Here is a 17,254-nt window from a genome sequence, read left to right on the forward strand (position 1 = left end):
TCAACACTTATACAATTTCTACCTCATAGACTGGTGCCACACACACAGACACACACACACACACACACACACACACACACACACACACACACACACACCAAAAGAAAATGGAGCCGGCTGGCCGTAATTCGGACCTCCAGCCCGGGAGGATAGGCGAACTGGAGGGTCAGAGTTCTGCTGGTACCTGGCCGCGATCGCACGGCTTGCTGACCTGTCCTTGTGAGGCTCGGGATTCTTGTGGAAGGGCTTGGGAAGATCGGACGCTCCAACCACCACGGTGGGATTCAAACCCACACGGACAACCTTGCACCAAGGGCCAAGGAACCAAGACGAAGTGGCAGACGCCAGCCAACACCAAGTCGGAAGATGGCCAGCAGACCAGACAAGACGACCCAGACAGATCACACCGACAATTATTCAACCGCTCCTGCGAGGTGGGAGGGATCATTCCTGAGGTAACTCTGCCTCCCATTGGACGGGGGGCGTGTCGGTGGCCCGCCCCCCCGAAGAGGCTCAGTCGTTGTTTCTGGCCTTCTGGCTTCCCATTGGCTGGAGCACCTCGGCTTTGCTCTCTTTGTCCAATGGCTGGAGGAAACACTCCTGACCTTCTTCAGAGCAGAGCCTCGATCTGAGGCGATGGAGGCTCCGCCCATGCTTTCAGCCAAAAACATGGAGAGAATGGAGTCGGTGTACGAAGGTTTGGTTGGGTAGCGGAACGAAGCGGGATGTTGTTGTTGGGGAATATAAAAAAAAACTAACGACAAAATAACTCGCACCGCACACATGTAATTCCCGTCAGACACAGGGGATGGATTCTAACTATACACATATACTTAACGAAATAACTGAACTGTGGGGACTCTGGCTGTTGTGTGCACAAGATTTCCAAATCCGTAACAATACTTGTACATAGCAGTTAAAAATAAGAACAGCACCCAGTGGAGGGTATGCCTGAGAGAGGATGAACAGTTTACATTTTGTGTCCCATTGTGAGGCCAGATCTGGATTCAGACCTGAACTAAAATCTAATCGGCTTGTTCTTGTCACTTAACCAACTCATCCATGATGTTTTGTTCCATCCAATCCATCGATAACTTTTTGAGATATCGTGCCATATATCGTTTTTCGTGTCTGTCTCTGTCTCTGTCTCTGTCTCTGTCTCTCTCCGTCTCTCTCAACGGTGAAGAATAACTTCAAAAATTATACGATCTGTTTCTGTATCTTTAACAAAATGTCATCATTTTGTCGGGGTCACACACCCAACCGAAACCTGGTGTTGGCTCAGTAGTTTGGGTGACGTCTTGGGATCCAATGGTCCTGAATTCAAGCCTCGGTGCCCACTGAATTACTTCACCAGGGGGTTGACTCAGCCTGCCATCCTTCCGAGGTCGGCAAAATGAATACCAACTTGCTGGGATGATCGAGTCATTCGAGTATCCTTCGTCGGAGTGGTGACTCGTCCAGGATTATGCCCAATCGCCAAGGAAACTGCTTCGGCAGCACCAACACTCTCTGCACAGAGTATGGTCCCAATGGATGGATGGATGGACACAAACCAACCTGTTCACCAAATTTCATCCAAATCCATCCACAACTTTTTGAGATATTCCGTTTACAGACAGACAGGAGTGAAAAACATAACCTGTGTCCACCTTCAGTGGTGGAGGTAATGAGAAGATTGTGAATGAAGTTAAAGGAATTAAATTAATGTCTCAGTTTGAAAAGTGACGATTGAAGCTCCACTTGGTGAGTCCACTGCCTTATTGGTCTTGGTATTATTGGTTATTATTCATAGTCTCGGGGGTTAAGAGGAGGGGAGGGATCCCAATTCCCTCGACGTAAACGTGTGTGACAGCGCCATTCCCAGTGGGAGATAGTGTTACAAATCCTGAAATATTCCAATTCTTGGGAAATTATCCAATCTGCAAGGAAGTCTTTGTTGATGATAACAAGGAATTACTTGTGATGGGCTAATTATAATGTAATTTCGTATTCATACTCCCACTCCTGCTTCATTAATGGCGACAATTATTTGCACCTTCATGTGGGACTGACCGGGGAAAGTTTTTGGCCAAGGTCTTTCACAAAGCAGCTTGCAATGTCTGAGTTCCGATTGAAGGTGGCAAGAATTTGTAATCTGTTCGGGCTGACAATAGCAACTTTCATGTTCTGTTTTAACAAAACTGCGGGAATTTTAATGTCCAACAATGATTGCTGGAAGAAGGGATGCCAGGCTTAATGTCCATCAGAAGGATGGTGCACATTGCGATGCAATGCCCTCCTGACAAAGCATCTCTTCAACAGATTAGAGTCAGGTCGGGAATCAACTCAGACAAGACAATTATTAGTTTCCCACACACACAATCGTGGTTAAGGAACTGGTTCACTTCTGTCTGTCCATCGACAAATGTAAGTTTATGATCGAGGAACAACTTATCTTCATTTCATTTTAATGTTATATTTTGAAGACAAATCAGAAAACGAACCTGAAGTTTATTACTTTGGCTCTGAATTTGTCCTGATCACACATGTACAGAGAGGAGTGAGATAATTATTTTCCTCTCTCCACCTGGTAATCAAACAAGATTGAAAATCATTCCAAGCAGGAAACTTACTGTTTTTAAGGACGTTATAAAGGACACAAACAATAGGCAGCAATAACTAATTAAACGTGTTCGATAGGGTGGTGAACGGTGGTATCAATGGTGGTAAACTTCCACTTTTTTATCAACAACCTTGAAAATCTTTATTTTATTTCAACTCAATTATACACATTAACACTGTTAAATACAAATTGCCTTTTTAGCACTTTCAAACCCCTTCTGTTTAGGAGTACTTGGACAAAATATTCCGGCATTTTACGTCGTCATGACAATTAAATTTGAGGCAGACCCCACCCATGCTCTTGTTGTGATATAATTGTTGTTGTTACTGTGAATAATTCAGTTCTTCTCTTTCCGAGTCTGAAACCATTTATTAATAGCACACATCAAATAAAAATAACAACCACCATGCGCATGGAAAAAAGGATAACAAGACAAGAAATAACAAACACCATCCTCTTTCTGCTCAAAATGCACAGAACAATTGTTTTTATATTATTCTGGAGTGAAAATATCTGGCAAGGGACAATGGGGGTGAGGGCTGGCAAGCATGAGAAAGGGAACTGCAGAAATAGTCACTTTGGGAGGGAAGGGGTGATGGACACGCTCAGATCATGACCACAGCCCGGGAAAGCGAGACCGGCCGTGAGATGGAGAGGGAAACAACAAAGTTGAGACAAAATATGAAGAGGCCGAGTGAATGGAGACACAAGCCCACTACTTTGATCATACCTTCCGTTCACCAGTGAGCAACCAGATTCTCAAAATACAACATTCCATTTTGTGCTGTCATATAATCGTCCTTGGACAACAAGGTGTCTGTTGGGATCACCTTTCGGGAGTTATTTAATAACCACCAGACAATAGGTACCAGCAGCAAAGCGTCCTTCTCTTGAGCAGCAGAGCAGTTTCATTTTAACATTGTAAATACTAATTTGGATACACAGTATGTTTCAATACATTTCATTGAGATAAAGCAAATGAGATTTAGTAAGATATCATTTTTTCTTGCTTGTACATCATTTACATCACTATGGAGATCAAAAGGCTGCAAAAAGAGATTTTACTGACAGTCAATTTGATTCCGGGACAAAAATAACACCTTATTCTGCAATGATAAACACAAAGGATAACGAAATTGAGAATACATTTATATAATTAATTTTATTTCTTCCACATTATCCTCACCAGAAGAGAGGGTATTACATTTTGTTTGTCTCATCGTTTGTATTTGTTTGTTTGGCCGCACAGAACTTTCATGTTTTTCTCTGCAACCGCTTGTCAGATCGAGACGAAATTTTCACCGTTGGAGCGATGACTCATGTGGAATGCTCGAATGATAATTATGACGTCATTGGTTACGTGGTGTGTCAGCCATATTGAAAAAACGGAAAAACTTTGGACCTCTGTCTCTGAAACCACACCGTGGAAAAAAACTTGAAACTAGGCACGTAGCAAGTACTCCTCATGGGAAATGAGCGTGATTTTTATCACATCATAGCTGTCCTCGTTATGACGTCATAATTAAATATGTCGAACACCACATCCGATCAGTGTGAAAAATTTTAAGGGATATGGTCCACAGAATAAACAAGGACAAATGTGTCCAAGAGCCGCGTCCCAAAGGCAATAACAACAACTTCCGATATTTCGTCACGTGCCTCGTTGGAGCCAATAGCGAGACCCTTCATGGAGACTCCTGTTCATGACGAGAAAATCGTGTATTTACGAAATTACAACACATAAAATGGAATAATCTTTAAATAGTACCGTGAACTTTTCGAAAATTTAAAGCAAATGTCCGAATATATTTAAAAGTTGATGATAGACGCTCTCAAAAGGCACCATCTATGTGAGGATGTGTACAGGTGTTTAGTATTTCAGGAGATCCGGATCCTGTATATAAAAGAGCCGAGTCTTAAGGGTTTTGTCTTCACCAGAACAACAACAACAACAACAACAACAACAACAACAACAACAACAACAAGAACAACGCGGAGCTCTCTTCGAGCCAGCGTTCGCTACGAGAGACGCAGCTAAAAATAATGTGGACCACATCCACAGACCATATCTCTTGAGATAAAATGGTCCACAGAATAAAAAATCATGACGCCACCGTCACATGATCTGGCAGCCAAACAAAAGTTTCACACATATGATATTGTTATGGATTTCAGAATCCGGTCTGATGAATGCATCCACACATCCAGGTCCTCAGACAGTTATTTCCTTAAATGCATGTTCAGGTTAGCCCCACCCCCATGTCTCATGGGATCTTAAATGTGATGCGTTGAGAAGGGTAAAGAATAGATGCCTTCTCTTATGTGAAGATTTTTTCTTTGCGACAGACACGCTGACACACATTTCTTTCACGAGCTCTGAAACGCACCCATATATTGTTGAAGATTTGGCGGCGCTTAACAGCACCACCGTCTCAGGGGTTATAACGCCGGCTAGTTTGGCACAGGTCTCGGGTCACGCACCTCAGATCACGACACCAAAGTACCCCTGGACCTTGCCAGTTGGGGATATACACCCCGGCTACAGACTGGGTTTGATCAGAGACTGAGCGAAGTCTGCCGCAGTCCGTAGCCAGTTTCATTTTAAACACAAATCGAGCGATTGTTCTTTAGCGCAACACGAATAAATTCAAGGTGGCAAATTTCGTATGAATCAGCCAGATTTATTTGGGGAAAACATCGGGGAACACGACACAAGCAAATCATTCACAAACGTTATAATTAATCTCGAACCCGCTCTTATCTCGGGGGCTACGGAGAGGGGTTTCGAAGGGGACCCAAGCAAAATAAACCTTAGGCCTGGACAACATACATACAAGACATGGAGTATTTGGTGGTGCCTCCTGGACGAGAGGAAAGGTGTCGAAGGCATGAATGCGGCTCGTGACAAGCCGATGTCAACGGATTCGAGCGCCCAGCTCGAGGATGCAAAGTGGCAAGATGGCGGAGACGTACTCCTATCGGCACCACTAACGCACACAGCCTCGGTGCGCCCAGCCCTATAAGGTCAACGGCACAAGAGCAAAAGATCTATGGTGTGTTCCAGTTGGTTCTTCACAATGTCCAGAATGCAAATCCAGGCCTGGCCTGTACACCAGACTAGGCCAAATCTGGGTGATGGACTCTGCAGGTGGATTGGTGGGATGAAAAGACGTGTCGAGCCGTGCAGGGAGCAAGGACAGTCAGAGGCCCCGTGGCTGGACACAGGATGAACCTGGGGACGACCTGCACACTGGGACCATGGCCAAGGAGGAACAGCTCGTCGAGTCACTCCTCATGAAGCAGATCCTCTTGCCTTCTGGGGCGGGCCTTTCAGACTGCCTCCGGGGACACGTGATTGGTTCATCATTCGAGTTTGCAGCAGCTCTCCGCCAATGGGTAGTTGGCACGTCTGGTTGACTGGCTCAATCACGATGCCAGGTGGGGGCTGGCCAGGGGTAGGAAAAAGAAGGCGTCTCTCGGAACACCACCACTCTACGAACATTGGACAGCCTGCTACACCTTCCGACACACATCAAACGTCCAATTACCAAACACCCTGGCAAAACATGCATTTAAGGGGGATCTGGGCTAAACCTATAATTAATAACCCACAAAGGGCCCATTTAAGCAAACTACCCCCACCTTTCTCCCGAGGCTCACCCGAGCCTCAATTTGGGGCAGCCCACGGTCATGGCCCCGTCTAACGTATAGCACATATCTCCCATTTACTCAAAGGCCTTAGTTATTTTATAGCTTGGTTTATGGATCCACCGACGGTATATTTGCCGAAATGAAATAAAAATATAAAACACATTTTAGCCTTTAAAATTTATACATTTTCTGCCGAAGGTGCAAAAGTTTCAAAACCCGAAATGGAAACGTCGGCATTTATTCTCAAAATAGAATTTCGTGCGCACGTGCCAAAATGGCGAGTCATCTTCAACCAAACTGCGCAGTCGTCTTCGGTCATGGTGTCTGAGCAGTGGCCAGCGTGGTTCAGATTGACTGTAGTTTCTGGGGCGAAAGTGATTGTTACGAAGTATGTCAGCGGTATAAATCAGAGTGTGACTGTATTGGTGATTTAATCACACAATATGTTGATGACAAATATTCTGGCCGAATGATTGCATCAATTCAGTGCAGCAGCAGGGATGACTCGCAGGCAACTCTCGATCGTGCTGATTTTGTTTCCATCGAAAGTTGTACACCGCTGTTCGTATTGAAAGATTTTGGTACCAAGTACGTCAAAGTTTCCCGGCGAGATGCTTATATTCAGCCTTCAACGGACCAGAAATCAGCCTTTGATGTGCTCATGTGGATGGGGAGACAGTACGATCAGATGCCCACTGAAACGTAAGAGCTGGTTATGGCTCTGATTGACCGTTTTGAGCATGTTGGTTCCTCGTAGACACCTTTTTTTAATCATATCCAGCACTATGCACGGAAGGGGTCACGTCTCAATTGGGGTTGTGGTCCACCCCCTCCTTTTCTCCAGGGTTCGCGGAAGTCAGGTAAAAACCAATCGGGGGAGCGGCCTCCCCCTCTTCTCTCTAACTCCCTGAAGACAGATAAACCCCACTCAGCTCGCCGAACCCTTCGTGTCCTCAGAGAGGTTTGAAGACCAAGTGACACATGCGGTGTCGCTGCTGGCCACTTCCTGTTCTAAAATGGGTACGGGGAGTATGTGACACATGCCAGTGCCACTTGCTACTCATCTGCACTCAACCCTGAGTTCCTGTGAGGCTGAGAGAGAAATTAAAGTCCAATTTCTAAAACCTGCTCATGGATGCAGCACCTCTAGCTCTGTAAGAACCCATGTGGGGCTGTCCATTATGGTTTCCGTCCCCTGTGTCAAGTTCTGTCCTGGTGGCACTTCCATTTCCCCTTGCACCTCTAACCTATTTCCTTCGTCACCACTTATTCCACGCTCAGGACTCCCACACAAAACAGGCTCCACACATTCCAAGGTTATGTGTTCACACTCCACTCATTCAACCTTGCCTGCATACTGAATAACTGCCTCACATTCCAGGGCTACATTCGCGACCACAACGTGAGTACACACACGTTTCGGCCTTGGCAGCACACACCGGTACGGTCGTCTGGACTGTGGGCTCACAACATTCATTCACAGGCATTCCACACACATTCAGGGGTCACGCATACGTGCACCCCATCGGACAGAGTCTCTTCATTAACATAAAATCGAATTCCCACGTTAAGCTCATCATCCGCACCATGTATGCATCGTACCTGCTTCGTTTCAGAGTCACCTCGGTCCGGTTGCTTCTCTCCAGCAGGTTGCTCATCATCGATTCGCCACACTCCTCTGGGGCTGTCAGGTCCACATGCTGAAACTGCTCAAAATGTATTCCATTCGTCAACAACCCCCTATGCTCCCTCAATGTCTCTATCACCAGGATTTGCTCTAATTGGGGTGTCATCCGACGAGTGATGTCAATCAAGTCCCGCACCATTAACATTCCTCCCTGTGGTGATGTCACACATCCCATATTATTGTGCTGTCCTACTTCCTGGCTCCACTTTCTTTTCCATTTGAGTCGTTCTTCCTCTCCGAGCCTTTTAGTTGTTCGTTATCTTTACGGAGTTTTTTCATCTCCGCGTACTCCAACTTTGCTCTCTCCTTTAGTTGGTCAATTTCAAATTCATGTTCTTTTTGTTTCCTATCACACCATCTCTCATGTTCTTCATTCTCCAATATTGTCGTTTCTCTCAACTAATTGATTTCCCTTTCCTATCCTGCTTCATTCGTTGTTCTTTCACTACTCTTTCTTCCATCTCATTCTTTAATCTTGCTTGGCTTCCAACTGTTCAATCTGCACAGTGTAGTTCCTTAACGTTTCATTCTCCGTTCTCTTTCTTTCCTCACTTAATATCCTCAGCTCGTTTTGTAATTCCCTCTCTTTGGTTTGGTGTTTCTGTAACTCAGAAGCTTTTTCGCATGATTCCTTTCTCATCTCCACACCTCTTTCGCATGCTTCCTCCCTCATTTCTTCCATTCTATTACTGTATTCCTCGAGTTCAGTGGTTCTTAACCTTTTCAGAGGTGCCAAACCCCAACAAAAACCACCGTACACTCTCCGAACATCTCAAATTTGACCAAAAATTAAAATTTTAAAAATTGAAAAAATGAAAAAAAATTGCATCAAAATTCAAGAGTATATTTGTAACATAAGAAGAAAATAAATTCAATTTTAATTGGGTGGGGCGGGCAGTGGGGGCGGGCAGCGGCGACGGTGCAGCATGGACGGGAAGCGATGACAGCAAAGCGGGGTCGGGTGATGGTGCAGGCAGTGATGGATTTGCAGCGGGGGAAGGCAATGGTGGCGGTGCAGTGGGTGCAGACAGTGGAGGAGGTGTCGTGGGTAGACAGTGGAGGAGGTGCAGTGGGTGCAGTCATTGCTGGATCAGGTGCAGTCATGGTGGGGGTGCAGCAGGTGCAGGCAGTTGTGGAGGTGCAGTGGGTGCAGGCATTGGTGGAAGTGCAGTGGGTACAGAAAGTGGAGAAGGTGCAGTGTGCAGGAGTTAAGTATGTGCAGCATGTGCAGGAATTGGGGGGTGCAGATGTTGCAGTCAGTGGTGTAGCGGATGCAGGCACTGGTGGGGATGCTGTGGGAATAAGCAGTTGTGGGGGTGCAGTGGGTGCATGTGGTGGTGGAGATGCAGAAATCGAAACTGGTCGACATGATGCATGGGAGACAGTTTTTGTGGGTGATGAGATAATTAAATGTGCAGATTCTTCATTCTGCAGGAAGGATTGTAGACATGGAATTCTGTGCAGTTTTGAAGGAGCGGGAGTTCGGGACATTGAAGGAAGGGAAAACAATATTGTATCGTTTCATGACAGGAAGAAGTTGGTTGTGGTGCACCTCAGTGCGAATGATGGAGGGAAAGTTTACTCAGAGGTTTGAAAAATTGATGCAGGAAAATGGGAAACTGGCTGAAAGTAAAGGGTTGAGGTCATGTTTTCTGGGATTCTCCCAAGATTAGGAAACAATATAGAAATTATGAGCAGAGCAATAGACGTCAACCAATGGCCGGAAGAATTGTGAAGGGAGGTGCATTTTATATTGAGGAAGCAGTGGGAATCATTTCGAGGACAAAGGGAGTGTTTCCGGAATGATGGCTGTTTGTGAAATTGAAAGGGGGCAGCAAGGTTTGCAGTGGGAATTCACACTTCTTTTTTTAGTTCAGAGGAGGGTGGGGAAGGTATTGAGGAAGGAACGGATGATGTAATTATGATGAGTCAGGTCAGGCAAGAAAATAGAATTTCAGAAACGGAAAAGTTCAATATATTCTATACCAATGCCAGAAATTTTAATTATAAGATGGAAGAGCTTGAAGCCAAAGTGGATAGCGAGGAGTACGATAGAGTTACAGTGAGTGACTGGGTGGAATCCGTTTTTCGGTCTCCAGGTGTAAGGAAGGAAGAGGAGGAAGGAGAACATGAAGTATTCAAAAGCGCATGTGGTGAGGGAAGAGTTTTGATTATGGGGGATTTTAACTTGCCAGGGATAGATTGGGTCCAGGAACAGGGAAAGGGAAGAGTAGATGAGGATTTCTTTGTTTTGGTCCAGGATTACTTTTTCACCCAGTTTGTGGATAAGCCCACGAGGGGGGAGTGCAGTGTTCGACCTCCTTTGAAGTAACGATCCCAACATGGTGGAGGAGGTGGAGGTTGGGGAACATTTCGGAGCAAGTGACCAAAACATTGTGTGTGCAAAGATTCTGTTCAGGGTTAGAGTTCAGGATAGTGGCGTAAGGCTATTAGATTTCAGGAAGGCATACTTTTAGGATGAGGAGAGAATTGGGTGATGTAGATAGAGAGACTCAAACAACAGGACAATCAGCATTCGGGAAATGGGAAACCTTAAAGGATCAAATGTGTTGAGTGCAGAGTAAGTACATTCCAATGAGGTGTAAAACGAGAAGCCGAAAGAGACCAGGGACGAGACGAGCTCAATCTCATGACCTGAAGATCTCAAGCCAGCCACCTTTCTCATCAAGCCAACACCAGGCCTTGTGTGAAGGTAATCCAATATCTTTCTCAACACTTTATGCTTCACAGTGAGCTCGTCCTCATTCGACTCAGACACATCACTCTCTTCATCTTCACTCTGATTGAGAGAAGATCCTCGAAAGAAGAGGTAAAATCAACACACAACAGATGTTGTAAAAAAAAAATCAATGGACAGAATATCAGTGTTCAGATGTGTGTGAATTGTGGAAATTGGACGTCAATTTCAGAAATTCTTCTTCTTTTTCGTCGTCTTGGTGAGCCAGTTGCTCGGATACCATGTCTCCGAGTAAGAGGTCAAGGGCTCAGAACATGTAAGATTGGGCCAAGTCTTTCAGGAAGCGGTTGGGAAAGCCTGATGTGATTGGAGTTGGTCAAGGCAGGTTGTAATTTGTTCAGTGCTGGAAATAACTTGCCAACTCCTAATGAAAGACATCGAAAGATGTTTTGTTTCTCCAAACTAATGCTATCAGAGGGGACACCCAGCACAAGGTCCATCTGAGGGACTCCTCACTTGTGACCAAACGTCCCACTGACGAAGCACCAATGTTATTCCATGAAACGGCTGGAATCACCAGGAAGGACATTGCTGTCCGCAGTTAGAAGAGAGGGAAAGATGGCCTTTCGGAGATCAACCCTTTCATGGTTCCCACTCAATCTGAAAAATGAAATTCCCTGACATTCCCTAACTTTCCCTGACTGTGTTGGTAAAGATTCCAGACCTTTTCAAAAGTAAAAATTTATAGAGTTATTTTAGTTGGCTCCTCCTCCCCTACACCAACTCCTTTCCATCACCATTTTGATTTATACATGGTGAACATGCAATCATTTTCAATTCTTTTCTTCTTTTTAAAATGCCAATACGAGCAGAAAATTGTGTCCGCTTCAAAATATATTTGAATCTTAAAATATGAAGGCGTGCTTTAGACAACTTCTGAATTCCATTTTTGTTGGGAAATTAAACTGATTCTTCATTTGGGTGTTTACTTCGGTCTTTTTGAAAATGGTCCAGAAAGTACACTTTCCCAGCTTGTACTGGCATTTTAATTTTTTTATTAGTATAAAACTTACAAAACACAAATCATACTAATGTCAAACGTGCCAGGTACCATGACGAAATCAGAATTATATCAGAAAAAATTTAGCAACATTGAGTACATCTAAATCTTGCAAAATAACAACGAAACATTGATATTGTTAATGTGACATTGCAGACAAGCGAGAACACCCGATGATATTGCAGAAATGACTAACAGACTCTTATATTGTACATTTTTCTACAAGAATCTGGTCCTAAAAGGACCGTTTGTTGAACTTCTACGGTTCGGTGGGTACTCCTGTACCATTCCCTGCGGATGCAGGTACGCTCACCGCTGCAGAAGTGAAATTACTCAAATGTTACATGGGAAGTTGCAGTAACAGTCGAGATGTCATATTTTCTTTTCTTCATTCTTTTCTCAGCTAAGACTCAAACGCTGCACACTGTGCTTGGTGCCAAGCATGATATTGCATGGGTAACGGCATATTTTAGAAGATTTCTCTCGATAATTTTTGCAACCATTGATGACAAAAATTCAAGACATTCCATCCTGAAACCCATTCTCTCTGCATCAGACAACTTCACTTCTGTGAGAGATTTGGTTGCAGCCACTCCAACATCCACTTCCTTATAGTTACATCTGGTGTATTTTTTGGTAACATCTATTTTTACAAACTGTGATACACTTTCTGCCTTCACCAGAATAAACTTCTTGACAACCCATTTCATGAGTGTATGCAACAACTGTCCAATTTCGTCATAAAGATATGGTGCAAGTGGTGCCTGTGTCTGGTATTTCTTCAGAAGGGACTCACACTGGGCAGCCACTGATGCAAAGAACGATATTTTTGCTGCAGCCAGCTTGTCTCGAGAAAGTGTTTTTACAGTGGCGCTTGTGATTGTAGCACATGATGTCTTAGATTTCACGGCACTGTCTGCAAACTTCTTGACATTAGGTAGAAGTTCAAGTGCTCGCTCAACAACTGCAACATTTTCAATCCATCTCACAGCACAGAATTTCTTTGGAAAAGTTTTGCTGCCAGTAACCTCTGTATATACTGCACGCCGAGCAGGACCATCTTTAAACAGGCGATACATAGCCCGAAGATAACCATTTACATTCCATCCATTTGCTTTATGGCCCGTCTGAAATGCACCATGAATGATGTGCAAGTCACATGATCCCATTTCAATTAGTCTTATTTGATCTTCTTCAAGATCTGCGATGAGGAGATCAATAAACTTCCAATTTACGGCTGGTCCATCCATAGATACTTGCATTAACTTTCCTCATGGCACCTCCTTTAAAACTGCCAAGTACACAGTCAGCAGAAACATGACCCATTAAGGCTGAATCAAAATATCATGAACACACCATATATTGAAGAAATATACCATATCTACCATATCTTCTTGAAGAAAATATTTCTAACAGTGTACTTTTGTTGTGACGCCAGCATCATACCTGAACGAGTCGCTGATAATGCACATAAATTGTTCTGAAGTTCTAGACTATGATTATTGAACTGTACTTTGTACATGTTACAAGTCATTTATATTACACACTGAACACCTGAGCTTCACGAAAGGGTACAACTGCAATCTCAAACAGCTTTAGCCCCTCAAATCACACAGAGACATGGTAAAATCTTTGTTTCTGTCATTGAATGGGGCACACTCCTCATGGCTGAAATACAAAGACAAAGTCGATACTGGCAACTGTACAGCTCTGACTTTCATGAAAAGAGAAATAAAGAAAACTTTTATAATCATGAACAAAATAAATGACTGGGTGTAAAGGGTACGAATTAAAATCATTAGGCACTAATCACACATTTCCCTGACCAACAAAACAAAATCCCTGACTTTCCCTGACCAACCTCAATTCCCTGACTTTCCAGGTCAGTGGGAACCCTGCCTTTGTCCGACCAAAAATGCCAATAACAGTTGGACACGAACCTTCACGAGCAAGACGAGCTCTTCATTCGACACTGTGTGGTCAGGATGATCATCAAATCAGACTGGACAGTTCAGAGGTCAATTCACTCCCTCTGTACAGCCCTGTTGGACACAGATCAATTTATGAATGGGGAATTCTGTTCAGGAAAAGGAGAAAAGAGGAATAATGGTGGAAAAACACACAAATGCGTCTGAAGCAGTGTTGGACAGCAATAAAGAAGATAAAATTACATTTTTAGATTGATATTAAAGGGGTTTAGATTTCAGAATCAAAGAAGTCTTCTTCTTCATTCGTGTGCAGCACAAGGTGGCAGGACAGCATCATCACCTGAGGGTGTGGATGTACCGCTGATACAGTGCCCTCCACTGGTTCGGGCAGGAATTTGTAATTTGTTCAGGATGCCAACGATAGCTCGCTGACTCTTCACGAAGGACACCATGGGATGTTTAACATCCACAAACTCATGCCGGCACATGGGACTCCCATTTAATGTCCATCCGATGGACGGCACACACATTGGTGAATGACCCTGCTTGTGCACTCTCTCTCCCAAGCCTCTTAACCTCAGTTTCACATTCTGCCTTTTGTACTCACCTTTCCTCACAGGTAGCCAGCCAGCTCTTTTGTGTCTCAATGGGCACTCGCTCATGCACGAACTCACACAGCACACGATGATGACAGTGAAGGTTCTCATTCAGCAAATCTCTGTGAGAGTGAAAGTAAGCCTTCACTTTTGCCTCTGAGAAATGGGGAGAGACCTTTCAGAACATTAACTAGAAGGGTACTTGGTGGAGGGCACACCTTTGCCACATAATGTCACAATGAACAGATCGGGCCCATTAACGTTTTGGTACATCATGTTATCGTTTTTGGCCCCGGCTCTCAATGGTGAAGAATCACTTAGAAAATGAAGTAATTCTTGCAGCCAAATCTGGATTCGGATCTTCACCAAAATCAAATCAATTCCTCCTTGTCACACACCCAACCTGTCCACGAAGTTTCATCCGAATCCGTTCACAACTTATTGAGATATCGTGCTTTATATTAGTTTAGCCCCATCTCTCAATGTTGAAGAATCACTGAAATTATCAGATCTGGATTCGGATCTTCAAAAAATTTAATCAATTCCTTCATGTCACAAACAACCTTTCCACAAAACATCATCCGAATCCGTCCACAACTTTTTGAGATATCCTGCGCACAGACAAACAGACAAAGGGGTGAAAACATAACCACCTTCACCTTCGGTGGTGGAGGTAACAATGTCGGCAAGGCCCAAGAACAGCCAATCAGAAAAGAGCACAACAGCCCCTTTGAGGTTCCACAGGATTTGGAGGAACAGATAGTGACACAGATCAAGGGAGTGAATCATTACTTCGGTACGTCCTCAGTGTTGATAAAGAACAACATTACATTGACTGGTTCAGCTCATAGAACCTCAGCAGCTCCCACAATGCATCTCCACAACAATCCGTGCATTATCTTCATTAAATTTATGAACTGAATTAGAAATATCTAAAGTTCTGTTTAACCATGCACCAAATGATGCACTGAAGTCTTCCTGGAACTTGTGCAATATTTCCAGGTTGTAACATGGTTTTTAAAAAAAAATGACAAATCAATCGCAATTGAAGGAAGATGGATGATTTACAAAAAGAAAATGGAACAGAATCCGTGGATAATCATATTTACAAGGGAATCCTCTCAACTGAAACATTTTACAAAAGTTCAAAAAATATTTTATGAGTGAGGAACAATGTCTTTATTCGTTCACGCATTGATCTGGCAACACCAATTACAAATGCTTCAAGAGGAAATTTCTTCAACAATTTATACAACCCCTGACTGTCAATTGTTCCGCCAACTCTTCCTTTTCAGCTACACAGCCAGGCACAGACCCTGCACACTTCTGGACGCTCCGTGTCCCCCACACCAAACATCATGGGGCCAGTGTAGATTACAAATTCATGATAATTCTCCCACACAGAACACAACTGTATTTTCTTGTCTTTTAAAATATTCAGTGGCATTTGTCATAACATCACTGGATATACTCTACACTTTGTCAAGGTGATCTTCTCTGACAATAATAACTCCCCGTCATAAACACTTTCCAATTTACCTTTTTGGCAGTTTTCTTATTCAGGATATACTTCCAGCACACACAAACTGACACACACGCGTACACAAACTATTTCATCAATACGTTCAGAACATTGACCTCACACCACCATGAAACATTCCACATTGTTCCACTGCAAAACAGTTTCAGGAAATGATCAAATGTATTTGAGAAGACTCAATTCCACAATCATCTTGAACACACAATTCATCGTGTTTTTACAAATATAAATCACTGTCATACATTCATCCATTGGGACCATACTCTGTGCAGAACGTTGGTGCCGCATAAACAGTCTCGTTGGCTATTGGGCACAATCCTGAGCGGGTCACCACGCCAACACAAGATACCAGCAAACTGGCACTCATTTTGCGGACCATGGAAGGGTAACAGGCAGAGTCAACCCTTCCTGGTATTAATTCAACAGCAGAGTGGGATTTCAACTCAGGATCCCATGACCCAAGCTCACCATCTTTACCATTAGGTCAACACCAGGCTTATACATTTGTCAAACAGCAAAAATGATTCTTAAAAGTTCAAGTCACAATCATCCATCCATCCAGCAGCAAAAAGGGGCCCAAAACTTTTTGTAAAATGATGTTAACCCATGGGACTGCAAGTCCTCCTGCACTCATCTGAATCCTGGATACCTCAAGCCAAGGGTCCTTGATCCTTGTATAACTCAACAGATGTTCCAAGATTTCAGATTTCACAGCGCTCAGTATACAGCACTGATCAACAACTTCGGACCAGAAAGCACAGTGCATTGAGCGTCAACCTCATGCAGCACCTCACTTACGTGCCCACGAAGAATCAGCAGGCACCTTTCAGTTGCTCGTGCTGTGATTCAAAATCAGCGGAGCGGCTCTCCAAGCCCCTCGAATGTTTGAATGCCCGGATCAAAATATTCAAACCTGGCACGGATTTCTCACAATCCAGCTTCATGGCATGGGTCACAAAATCCAGCTTTCCTGGCACGGATTGCCAAAACCTGGTTTGAATTCAGATCTTACAGCGCGAAGATCCCAATAAATGACAACTCAATTTCCTCAGGCTCACGTCACCCAGTTTGGTCAGAGGCAAGGCACATGACTTGCGTGAATGCAGGACCCAGTGAAAGAGTCAGAGAAGGGAATTTGTAGCGGTCCCCTTTCCTGCCCCCTCAGCTGGCCATCTGTGTCCGCATCACCTCAACCAATGTCACCTTGACCTCCGGTCTCCCACCCCCCACCACCTCCGGAATGTTGCGAGCCCTGCTCACTGCGCCAACCTCTTTGGTGGAATCACTGGAACCTCCAGTGGAATCAAACGTCACGCCAATAACACCAGTTCCAGTGAGAGTTGAATCACTTATTTACGTGTACACTGCAAGAAACAAATACACAGATCAACACCAAGATGAGATGCTGTGAACTTCCTTCACTCCGTTCTGTTTTTCCAAACCTATCATATTTTGAGCAAAATTATTTGCATAAAAAGAGTGAAGGAGG

General features: G+C 44.0%; 2 protein-coding genes across 7 annotated transcripts in view; both read right to left on the bottom strand.

Annotated features, from left to right (window-relative positions):
- Nucleotides 1-8,837, bottom strand: part of LOC147006586 (uncharacterized) — a 79,287-nt gene extending 70,450 nt beyond the window's left edge. For 2 of the 5 annotated variants that reach the window (XM_085868454.1, XM_085868453.1), the window contains exon 1: nt 7,859-8,837. The gene's annotated coding sequence lies outside the window, so the exon portion shown is untranslated. Of the gene's footprint in view, nt 1-184 lie in introns of all 5 variants that reach the window. The other 3 variants (XM_085868447.1, XM_085868448.1, XM_085868449.1) reach the window with 3 other exon arrangements.
- A 2,946-nt stretch (nt 8,838-11,783) lies between these two features.
- Nucleotides 11,784-17,254, bottom strand: part of LOC147006589 (uncharacterized) — a 74,197-nt gene continuing 68,726 nt past the window's right edge. The window contains exons 5-6 of one of the 2 annotated variants that reach the window (XM_085868470.1): nt 13,642-17,129; nt 11,784-12,992 (exon numbers count right to left, since the gene is read on the bottom strand). The gene's annotated coding sequence lies outside the window, so the exon portion shown is untranslated. Of the gene's footprint in view, nt 12,993-13,562; nt 17,130-17,254 lie in introns of both variants that reach the window. The other variant, XM_085868469.1, reaches the window with a different exon arrangement.

This window comes from Eptatretus burgeri, unplaced genomic scaffold (assembly GCF_056783735.1).
Source record: "Eptatretus burgeri isolate ZD-2024b unplaced genomic scaffold, Ebu_testis_v1 Ebu_testis_scaffold_3162, whole genome shotgun sequence".
Lineage (NCBI taxonomy): Eukaryota > Metazoa > Chordata > Myxini > Myxiniformes > Myxinidae > Eptatretus > Eptatretus burgeri.